Consider the following 11,888-nt stretch of genomic DNA (forward strand, 5'->3'; position numbering starts at 1 on the left):
TTGCTCACATGACCTAGCACACACAGAAACTGAGCCCTGCGTCTCACCAAGCAAGTTATGAATTGTTTCTGCAGCACCTTCTCAATAATCCCATGGTTATTTGTGGCTGTTATTATTGCATTATCAGCCCAGCAGAAAATCTCCTGCGTGGTGGCGGAAGCGGCAGGGTCAGTTGCTGGTGACTTTAGCCTTCTAGAAAAGTTGCGGCGAGCCATTTCCCTCTTCCTGCCTGCAAACGCTTTATTTGAATCTCTTGTTCCGCACCCCTCAGAAACAAACTGACCTTCTCAACATTCTTTCCAAATAACTGAGAAATGATTCAGAGCCTTTGGAAAGAACCCTCAAAGAATGAAAACACTCGCAGAAAACATCCTTCCCCCCAGAGCTAAACATTACTTCAGGAAAAATGGGAATAATATGTTAACAATCAGACATGATCCTGTATTTATTGGACACAGCGAAGATTCTTGTGGTACAACTTTGGAAGGCTACCCGCGTTCCCGAAGATACATTTTGGTCGAAAATATTTTTGCGAGTTAGAAGTGGCCCTCCCTCCATCTCCCAATGCTAACACCGTGTAGCTAGTAACACAATTTATGCAGTAAGACAGCATCATACAACTAACCTATGACAGATCAGGTCAGTGGCATAGCCACACCCTGTCGGAACATGCCTGGGGGGCACACGCAGCCCCCAGATTGAGACAAACCTCTCCGGGCATCTTCCTGATGAAGCGCAGCCCAGGACATTCACAAATCAGTCCTGGTGCACACCTGTGACACATATCAAAAGACATGTGCATGCTCAGTCAGCAGAGTATAGCAGAAACAATCGTGGAGCGTGAGTGTGTGTATTCCAAGTGTTTATTAAGCCATATATATACAGGACAAAGCAATCATGGCCTCCTCTCACATCTTCTCCAAGAGAGAGAGAGAGAGAAAAGTAGAAAAGTACAGTGCAGTGGAAGAGGGATAAGACTGACTTCCGTTCTCATACTTTCCAAGCCTAGAAAGTAAACGCTGACATGTGATGTAACAATCACACATCCAGCAACGGAGGAGTGAAATGCTAACACACCCATGAATTTGAACCCATGCAGATGCAACATAGTTGGGGGGGGGAGTCTGTCAATTAAAAACAATACCAATACAGATGCAAGCTGGGAAATATCTCGGCTAGAAAACCTTGTTGAAAGAGGAAGATCTACAATAGCCACTGAAAAGACTCCAAAGGTTAGGCACCTCCACACTAAAGGCCCAATTCCTACATTGTGATTTTCTATATCTATCATCTCCTTCATGGATCACTGCCTTTTCATGGCAAAGGGGCTTGAACAACTCAGAGAAGCTATGAACTGTACAGTGCAGGGCCTCCCAAGATGGACAGGTCATAGTGGTGCTCCTCCATTATGGTGCTGGAGGAGACTCTTGAGAGTCCCATGGACTGCAAGAAGATCAAACCTATCCATTCTGAAGGAAATCAGCCCTGAGTGCTCACTGGAAGGACAGATCCTGAAGCTGAGGCTCGTATACCTTGGCCACCTCATGAGAAGAGAAGACTCCCTGGAAAATACCCTGATGTTGGGAAAGATGGAGGGCACAAGGAGAAGGGGACAACAGAGGATGAGATGGTTGGACAGTGTTCTCGAAGCTACCAGCATGAGTTTGACCAAACTGTGGGAGGCAGTGGAAGACAGGAGTGCCTGGCGTGTTCTGGTCCATGGGGTCACGAAGAGTCGGACACGACTAAATGTCTAAACAACATATCTATCATAGGGATAGATTCAGAAGTCAAATCAAGGGGGCTTCTGCTTCCAATATCAATGACAGGAGAATTTTGCTATTCGGTTTAATCTTGTCTCTTAACTAGGGGCTACTTATTTTCTATGGATCTTCTAGATACATTTATATGTATCCTGAGAATTTCTTGGTTCAGCTTGGGTGGACAGAAGCAGGAGTGGCGGCAGCTTACTACCTTGAAGAGTCAGTTTGACCCTGGGTTCAGAGTAACAACAAAAGAGCATTGACCTAGGCTTTGGGGTAGGCTTTCTTGACAAGGTAGAGCCAGGCTTCAGATCTCAGCCATGAAGCTCACTGGGTGACCTTGGGCCAGTCACTGTCTCTCAGCCTACCCTACCTCCCAGGGTTGCTGTGTGGATTAAACGAGGAGGGGAGAAACCTTGAGCTCCTTGGAGAAAAAGGTGGCATACAGAGGCAACAAATGAATAATATACAATATTCAGTTTTTGGTTTTGCAAAGCCAATACAATTCCAATAATATTTTGCTAACGCAACTTGTGCTTTGCTGGTTGCATGTTGTTGTTTAGTCATTTAGTCGTGTCCGACTCTTCGTGACCCCATGGACCAGAGCACGCCAGGCACTCCTGTCTTCCACTGCCTCCCGCAGTTTGGTCAAACTCATGCTTCGAGAACACTGTCCAACCATCTCATCCTCTGTCATCCCCTTCTCCTTGTGCCCTCCATCTTTCCCAACATCCAGGGAGTCTTCTCTTCTCATGAGGTGGCCAAAGTATTGGAGTCTCAGCTTCAGGATCTGTCCTTCTAGTGAGCACTCAGGGCTGATTTCCTTAAGAATGGAGAGGTTTGATCTTCTTGCAGTCCATGGGACTCTCCAGAGTCTCCTCCAGCAGCATAATTCAAAAGCATCAGTTCTTCGGCGATCAGCCTTCTTTATGGTCCAGCTCTCACTTCTGGGAGTAGCTCATCACTACTGGGAAAACCATAGCTTTAACTATACGGACCTTTGTTGGCAAGGTGGTGTCTCTGCTTTTTAAGATGCTGTCTAGGTTTCTCATTGCTTTCCTCCCAAGAAGCAGGCATCTTTTAATTTCGTGGCTGTTGTCACCATCTGCAGTGATCATGGAGCCCAAGAAAGTAAAATCTCTCACTGCCTCCATTTCTTCCCCTTCTATTTGCCAGGAGGTGATGGGACCAGTGGCCATGATCTTTGTTTTTTTGATGTTGAGCTTCAAATCATATTTTGCACTCTCCTCTTTCACCCTCATTAAAAGGTTCTTTAATTATTCCTCACTTTCTGCCTTCAATGTTGCGTCATCTGCATATCTGAGGTTGCTGATATTTCTTCCAGCAATCTTAATTTCGGCTAGGGATTCATCCAGCCCAGCCTTTCACATGTTAAGATCAGCAATTTGGAATTGCAGTGGCCCAGATCCACGGACACAGTCCTTATCAAACGCAGAGTCTCCAATGAAATCCAAGGGACTGCCAACAGACAAATGAACCTCATATGCACATTGGACTAAAAGTTCCGGATTTGGACAAAACAGTTGTTAACACTAAGTACAGATTGTTAACACTGGGGTAGATTAATTTTTGCAATTCATCTTGCCCAACTAACTTTAACCTCATCTATCCTTTGGTAGTATGATGCTGTTATAGAGTCCATTAGCTCAGTAAATCAGTAACTCCACAAAGGATTTTCGTTGCTTAGGGCTGCAATTGTGAGCACAAGCTGTAACTGTAACCACACTTGCTATTATTTAGTTATGCATAAAATTTGCATCCTTCCTTAGTGCTGACAACCTTGCAGCCACTTAGCAGAAAATGAAACAGTGAGGTTAGGACAACGATCAAAGAAACCAAGCCACAGGCAAAACCATACAAACTTGCTGGTGAAAAGCAGATGAATCTGTAATAAGCAGCAAAAGGGGTCCAAGGCATTGCTAAAAGCAACGAGAGGCAACAGAATGGATTTTGCCTGGTGCCTAAAATATATTTTAAAAGGTGCTAGATGTACATTGTTAGTGAAAGCGGTACATAGTGGGCACCGTCACTGAAAAGGCCCTCTCCCTGTAGCTATCTGCCTAACCTCAGATGGGGAGACATGCCAGGGAAAGGCCTTTGAAGCTTCCCTCCCTCTCCTATTGCTAATAGCTATGGAGGGCCGTGGGTGGCGCTGTGGGTTAAACCACAGAGACTAGGACTTGCCGATCAGAAGGTCAGTGGTTCGAATCCCTGCGACGGGGTGAGCTCCCGTTGTTCGATCCCTGCTCCTGCCAACCTAGCAGTTCGAAAGCACATCAAAGTACAAGTAGATAAATAGGTACCACTCCAGCGGGAAGGTAAACAGCGTTTCCGTGCACTGCTCTGGTTCGCCAGAAGCGGCTTAGTCATGCTGGCCACATGACCCGGAAGCTGTACGCCAGCTCCCTCGGCCAGTAAAGCGAGATGAGCGCCGCAACCCCAGAGTCGGCCACGACTGGACCTAATGGTCAGGGGTCCCTTTACCTTTATTGAGGGGGGTTCATCACAATTGCGACACATTGGACCTTTTTGAGGAGAACAGACCTTACCAGAGGCAGTCATGCTCTGAATGCCAGTTGCTGGAAACCACAGGAGGGGTCCTGCTGCAGTCCTGATCTAGATTGAGGATGGGGGCGGGGGCAGACCTGCAACTTGCATGGCAGAAAAGGCTCCCAGTTGCAGATACAAGGGTCTTGTTCCAAAGCAGGACCGCAGTGGATCTGGCAGACAAAGGGCTAAAGCCCCACTACCATCCCCTTGCCAGAGTCCTGATTTAGATCAAGCCCTCATGCCAGCATCTCAGTAAGAAAATGTACTTTGGCCTTCAGTTGGACTTGCTTCTGAGTAAATATGCTTAGGATTGTGCTGCACATAACCTAAACCTCTGCGGGATTTCCTGAATCAAAAATTAATAAAAGTAAGCCTTTCTGGTTTTTCTTCTTCTTCTCTCTCTCTCTGTTTTGGGGGGAGATATTTTCTTTTGAGTGACTCCCCTGCCCCCGCCAGCCAGATTTGGCAGCAATTCTCTTTCAAATATATTTCATCACTAACCAGAGCTTCTAACATGACCTTCTTGTGGTGTGTGTGTGTGTGTGTGTGTGTGTGTGTGTCTGTGTGTTAAAAAAAAACAACCTTCAGATGCAATTACAAATTAGTCATAAAAAGGACTGGCTAGTGAATTGCAAACAGGCAACATCAGGGTATTAAATCACTCCACACTGTATGAAACCTGGCATTTAATCTATGGAAATTAACCTCCTTATTGGAATCCAACTGGGTACATAAATGTCACCAGCGCTTTAAAATGCCACGCGGTTGCCAAGGTCACAAGAGTGTAAGTAAATCTGATGTATACCTATGGGACATGCACTGAGACACTCTCCCGTGTGCTTGTTTGTTTGTTTGTTTGTCTGAGGATCATATTTAAAACTTTGAGCAAAGACCCCCGTTGTAGTGCGGTGTTTATATATGTTTATTAATTTTAACTTCTACAAATTAAAAGTTCAAAAGCAACAAGGGCAGGGGATGAAAGGCACATTGAAACGAAAAGTTTGTCACTCAATCTTTGACAACAATCTCCTGGCTGTTCTACACAGCTCAGAAACAGCTCGATGGTTGGGGCAGAGACATTTCCTGGAAGATAGATTGCTCACCAGGTGGGACAGGCAGAGGTAGCAAGAAGGCCAGCATGGTGCAAATGCAGCAGCAGGAGCACCGGAATGACTCCACCAGTACATCTGCACCACACTGACCTCCTCACTGCTGCATCTCTCTCTCTCCACCACCCTACCTGGTAATCAGCTGTGACCCACCTGCCTGGAAGTTCATATCATTGGCTGCAGAGACAGGTGTGAGAGCAGGCATGTGGTGCCTTGTCTACACCAGCAGTCCAAGCAGAATTGGACTCCTGCCGCAACACACGGTTGCAATAGCCCCACAGGCAAGCTGACATGGCCTTCAATAGCTGAAGCTCCCAAATACACTTAATGGGCACCTCCACACATGGCACATGGCAATAATCTTTCATCAAGGTTTACGGAGGCATGGGTGATGACAGCTGCTAGATCCAGATCAGACAGGCATTGTCAAAGCTTCCTCACTTGATGTAATTGGTAAAATGTACTCCTGGCCACCGAGGCATTATGGAACTCCAGGTGCAGCAGAGGAGGCAGCCGTCATCCTAAGCTGCGGACCAGGGAGGCTGAAGCCAGAAAGTGATAGGATGCCCTTCAGCTATGCTCATTGGACCTGCCAAGAGTCATTACTTCAGCTTTTGTCAGGACCCGGCCTCAACTGTTTTCATCAAGTACACCATCCAGTTCAAAGGCAGTGCTAGAGACACCAGTTGAGGGCCATTGGCAGTACATTTAAGGGTACGCTGTGTTTGTTTATTATTTGGAGAGCTGGCTTGTTCCAATTCTTTTCTACAGCTAACTTCAAATAAAACTGTCCCTTCCTGATGATGTCATCTAGCTCAGCCACCTACAACTTGGTCCTCTCCAGATGTTCTGGACTACAACACCATTATGCCTAGCCAGTGTGGCCAATGGTCAGGGATGATAAGAGTTGTAGTCCAACAGTGTTGGAAGAGCCCAAGATTGAGGAAGGCTGAACTAGTTTAACAGAAGTTTACTCTTCCTGCTACCATTTGCTCTGGGGAAAGTGCGAAAAGGAATGGTGTCAGCAGGCCATAGCTGTCAACCGTCCCTTATTTTGTGGGAAAGTCCCTTATCCCAGCGCTGTGTCCCGCTGCTGTCCCTTATTGACGATGTCCCTTAAATTTCCCGGGTTTCAAAGGAAACAGCTCCTCTCCCTCCCTCCCTGTCGGCCAGGGAAGAGGGAGGCTCCAACTGTGTTGCTTGGCTGCGTTGCTCACCCAATAAGGAGTCTAAGAACGACTGGGGGGTGGAGCTTGCATGCCTTGTGGCGATCAAATTGGCCGTGTTGCCTGGGGACTCACCTTTGCTCAGCGCTTCCCAGTGGAGAGGTGCCGGTGGTTTTCCTTGCTGCATCCCCTTGGCTGGGTTGCTGCGCTGTGGGAATCACCACTTGAGGCTTTGGCTGCTGGCTGGGCTTTCTGCCTTTGGCCCGGAGGGGCTCAGAAGTTGAACATACCTGTGCTTGGAAAATCCCTTATTTTGGCTACCAATCCCTTATTTCCGAGGCTGCTGGTCCCTTGTTTTCAAATCTGTAAGTTGACAGCTATGGTCCTCACTAAATGACAGTTCCCAGAAGCCTTTGAAGGAAGCCATGATAATTAAACTGCTAGACATTTGTAGTACAGACATGCCCTTCATGGTCAGGAGAACCAAATGCAATGAATGTTTTGGACTCTCAAACCCAAACATGTTTTCACTTGTTGGTATTGTTTTATGTTCTAAATAAAACTGTAACTCACTGTGGGAAAGAATGAGAAAGAAGCAGTAATAATAAATGCTGCTGAAATTTCTCTCAAAACTGGGCAGAGTTCCCCTTGTTGGTTATTTTTTGAGACTGACCATCAGGAGGCCAATTTTTATCCTAGCAGTTGAATAGATAGCTATAGTCTCTCATTCCCTTGCCATTTTTCAAGTGACACCTATTTGCAGGTACAAGATAAAAGCTCACGAAACAACTTTTAACCAATGAACCCAGTGCTCTTCCCCCAGCTTCCAGGTGGCACAAGTTTGGAGTCATTTGGAGTCGGGCAATTGTTGTTAAACGCCCTCCAAATTTGGAGAAGGAATTAAAAAATCAATATGCTACCCCCTCACTTGATGAGAATGTCTGTGGTGTTAAAATATGCGCAAACACAATTTCTGAATTTACACTTGGACTAATTCGCTTGGGACCATATGGAGTTTGGATACATATTTGTTGTTTCAATGCAGGTGGGAGGGAGCAATGTAGAATAAAGATGATATGAAAGTCAAATAATGACTGTGGAAGCTGCACTCCTAGAAATGCAATCGGTAAACAAGCCTTGATCTATATCATTAGGGCTTTAATTACTGTTATCATCCAGTTCCTAAAATTCCCTTAAGTCCTATTTATTTATTTATTTATTTGGGTTTTATGAAAGTGTGTTACGGATCAGAGGTTTGATCATTTAAATGTATCCCACTTTTCTATACGAGTCAGCTAACAAAATCAGAACATCAGTACTTAGGAGTAAGACCACTGAACACAATGCAACTTACTTCTGAGAAGACCTGTATAGGATCGTACTGTAAATTTTTATATTATCCACCAATACACATCCCCCATGGCCAACACCATTCTCAAATCTTGATGCAGAAGTATATCTTGCTCAGCAAAAGTCTCCTGCAAATTTAATTAGAAGCTTCCTCCTTAAGACTTCTGCCTTTGACTGATCATCACAGCCTAGATTTCTTTTTCTTTCCCACCACTCTGGAGCCATGGTCATCTGTGGGAATTAAAGTTCAAGTAAGGGATGACTCATCACCAGTAATGCTGCACCAAACTGAGGAGGGAGCAATCAAAGGCAGAAGCTGAAGAAGGAAACATCTAATTAAAGGCACAGCAGCCCTGAAAAACCTCAGTGGTTCTTCACTGGACAAGACTGAACAGACTGGCACTACAATTATGGTTTCAATCACCATTTACTAGTGGGGGGAAATCACCACAAAAGAAATCTGAAAAAAAAGATAAGAGGAAAAGAGGAAAAAAACATTAGTGTATGAAGGAGAACAATTCCAGTGTAAACAGCTAGTGTGGAAGCCATTTATATTTTATTAAGCATTTTTGCACACTATATTTTGTAACACTCTCTAGAAGCCTATTATACTGCAAATAATTTTTGCAGAGCAATACACAACAAAGACAACATTGGCAAAAGGGAAGCAATGCAAAGAAAGCAAAACTCATAAGAAATAAATAAAACTGTTCTCTAGCACTGAGATTATTCCTGTTGTTCTTTATCAGATCTAATGAAGAACAGCCACTATAGTGCCGAAACTACATTAATAAAATGCTGAAAGAATGGTAGTGCTCCAGTTTATATTCATCTAGGTTGCTAGAAACATAAGACATAGAAGAGAATTGTATATTGACACAAGCATCATCTCGCCCGGCCTGAGGTCTTGCGACTTTTAAGTAGTGAGAATGTTTTTCCATTATCAGAAGAGCCCCAGTTTTAGAAATCTAGTTTTCCAGCGTTGGTATTTCAGGAATACTAACCTTAGCAAAACTTTGTTTAGTTACTAAGAACAGAAACACTGAGTAGTATATAATTAAGCTTTACTTAGAGTAGACGTATTAAAAGTAATAGACCTAACTTAATCATGGGCCTAGCATAGTCTGAGAGAGAGAGAGAGATGATAGATAGATAGATAGATAGATAGATAGATAGATAGATAGATGATAGATAGATAGATAGATAGATAGATAGATAGATAGATAGATGATAGATAGATAGATGATAGATAGATAGATAGATAGATGATAGATAGATAGATGATAGATAGATAGATAGATAGATAGATAGATAGATAGATAGATGATAGATAGATAGATAGATAGATAGATAGATAGATAGATAGATAGATGATAGATAGATAGATAGATAGATAGATAGATGATAGATAGATAGATAGATAGATCGACTGCTGAATGGAAAAATTGCTCAACCTTTTAAGGCAGTGTACAAACCAATCGTGCTCCGCTCTTCATGCATTAAAGTGTGCTGGCAAATAAATATATTAGATATATATTCATCCTTCACCTTACACCCCACCCCCTAAAAAAGTTAAGGCACATTTTAAAGTCAAGCTTCAAGAATGATGCGGAAGTTGATGTCTTCGGTGCTAGCCAATAGGTGCCTGCCACAGCCAGCTTTTTTCCACTTTAAACTGAAACACACTAAAAGAAACCTGTAGGATTGGGGTTGTTGTTGTTGTTCCAGAGCTCTCCAGCAGGCAGAAAAATATGCAAATGTTTGGAGAGCAACTACATGGCTAACAAACTGCCTCCAACACTCTTGAAAAGTTACATCTGTCTTCAACGCACATTTGTGCTTTCCTTTAGATGTCTGACAGTCCCTGCTCTCTGTCTTTCTCTGTGCCTTCCTTTATTAAATGCTGCTGTAGTGTAGATTTGACACTCCATTGTGCTTGGAAGCAGCTCTATAGGTGAATAACAATATCTGCTTCGGACTCTTTTCTTGAGTTCATTTCACTGAGGAACTGCGCTGTAAGTGGAGGAGAAATTGCAATGGGAAGACTATATTATAACTAAGACTAGAAAGCTTTCCGCAGCAACAAAAGAAGCTGCAAGAATTCTGCTTACAGCTGTAAAATAAAACCCTTGTGGAAGGGGAGGGGGTGGAATTATTTGGGTCATATGAAGCGGAGCTAGTTTTGACATTCAGGCTTCAGGCTGGTCACAAAGGACTTAGAGGCTTCCTCTGTAGCAGACAGAATAGATTACAGAGCTTTTCACTTGCATGATCAGGGTGTAACTGGTTGACAAATGTGGTACAGGAAGGAATTTTCCCCTGGTCAGAACGTCTGGGGAACCCAGTAAGAGCAGGGAATGTTTGCCTACCCTTGCAATTAAGGCTGAACTTGCTGGCTTGAGCTATCTGGGCTTATTCGACAGAGTGCCAGAATCCTGCATTGCAAATAGCCCAGTTCTCAAAACAAGTCTGATCCAACACCAGCACAGGTTTGTGTGTAGGGGGGGATGTCGCAGGAGCATAGCTCAGCCTGTAGAGCACAAAACCCTTAGTCTCCAGCCCCACATTGGGCAAAAGATTCCTGCATTGCAGGGGGCTGGATTTAATGACCCTCGTGGGTCCCTTCATATGTTTCCTGGCCCACCAGGATTGCAGTAATGACCAAGCTCCCTTGCAATTAGGATCAACGTTATCAGTTGCAGGATGCACTTTATCAAAAGAATGCTTTTGAGAGCTGGGAGTTCCCAAAATGCTATTTTGTGCCTGGCGTAATCACTGGATGCTGAGGATAAACAAGGGAGGGCTGTGGCCTTCAAGGCCATATGCGTCCAGCTGGCCCACAGAGAAAAACAAAAGACTGAGCGCAAGGGAACTCTGGCCGCTCTTGCAGAGCTCTTTTTGAGGAAGGGCTGCAAGCTCCCACCCTTTGCGTTCAAAAGGCTCCAAGTTCAATCCCTGGCATCTCCTGTTGAAGAAAGCAGAGGGGAGATCAGGGAGCTGCTTACAACTGAAGACAGATATTTCCAGTCTGTCGTTGGTTTGGGGTGGGATTCACTGGCACGCTGGCAAATTCAGGTTGTGCAATAAAGGCTGCGTACACGCTGCATATTTCAAGCACATTGTTATGTACTGAAGTTCTCACCCTGGGCCAGCAGGAGGATACTGTAGATAGTTTTCACTCAGGTCCACATATGCAAATAAGGGGTCGAAAGTGACGTTCAGTGATTGGATAGTTACAGAAAATGGTTACAGTTGCGTTCTAGTGGAGCTCTATATAAGCAGGCTGGCTGAATCCTTCAGTTCAGTTCTGTTCTGGCCTGTGAATAAACAAGAGCTGTTTGAAGAATCGCAGTGTTGTCTGATATGTTCACCCACAACTTAACACTGGCGACAAGGATGGGATCCAAACCTGCGTACACACCGCATATTGAAATTCAAGCACATGACTTCCTCCCCCAAGAGCTTTGTTGTTTGCTCCTCAGAGATCTGCAATTCCCAGCACCCTTTAACAAACTGCGGTCCTCGGGACATAGCTGTCAGCTTACAGATTTGAAAATAAGGGACCAGCAGCCTCGGAAATAAGGGATCAGCAGCCAAAATAAGGGATTATCCAAGCACAGGTGTGTTCAACGTCTGAGCCCCTCTGAGCCAAAGGCAGAAAGCCCAGCCAGCAGCCAAACGAAGCCTCAAGCGGTGGTCCCCACAGCACAGCAACCCGGCAAAGGGGATGCAGCAAGGGAAACTACTGTCACCTCTCCACTGGGAAGCGCTGAGCAAAGGCTAGTCCCCAGGCAACGTGGCCGATTTGATCGCCACAAGGCATGCAAGCTCCACCCCCCAGACTCCTTATTGGGTGAGCAACGCAGCCAAGCAACACAGTTGGAGCCTCCCTCCTCCCTGGCCGGCAGGGAGGGAGGGAGAGGAGCTGC

This window comes from Podarcis vaucheri (genome assembly GCF_965113315.1).
Source record: "Podarcis vaucheri genome assembly, chromosome: 6".
Classification (NCBI taxonomy): Eukaryota; Metazoa; Chordata; class Lepidosauria; order Squamata; family Lacertidae; genus Podarcis; species Podarcis vaucheri.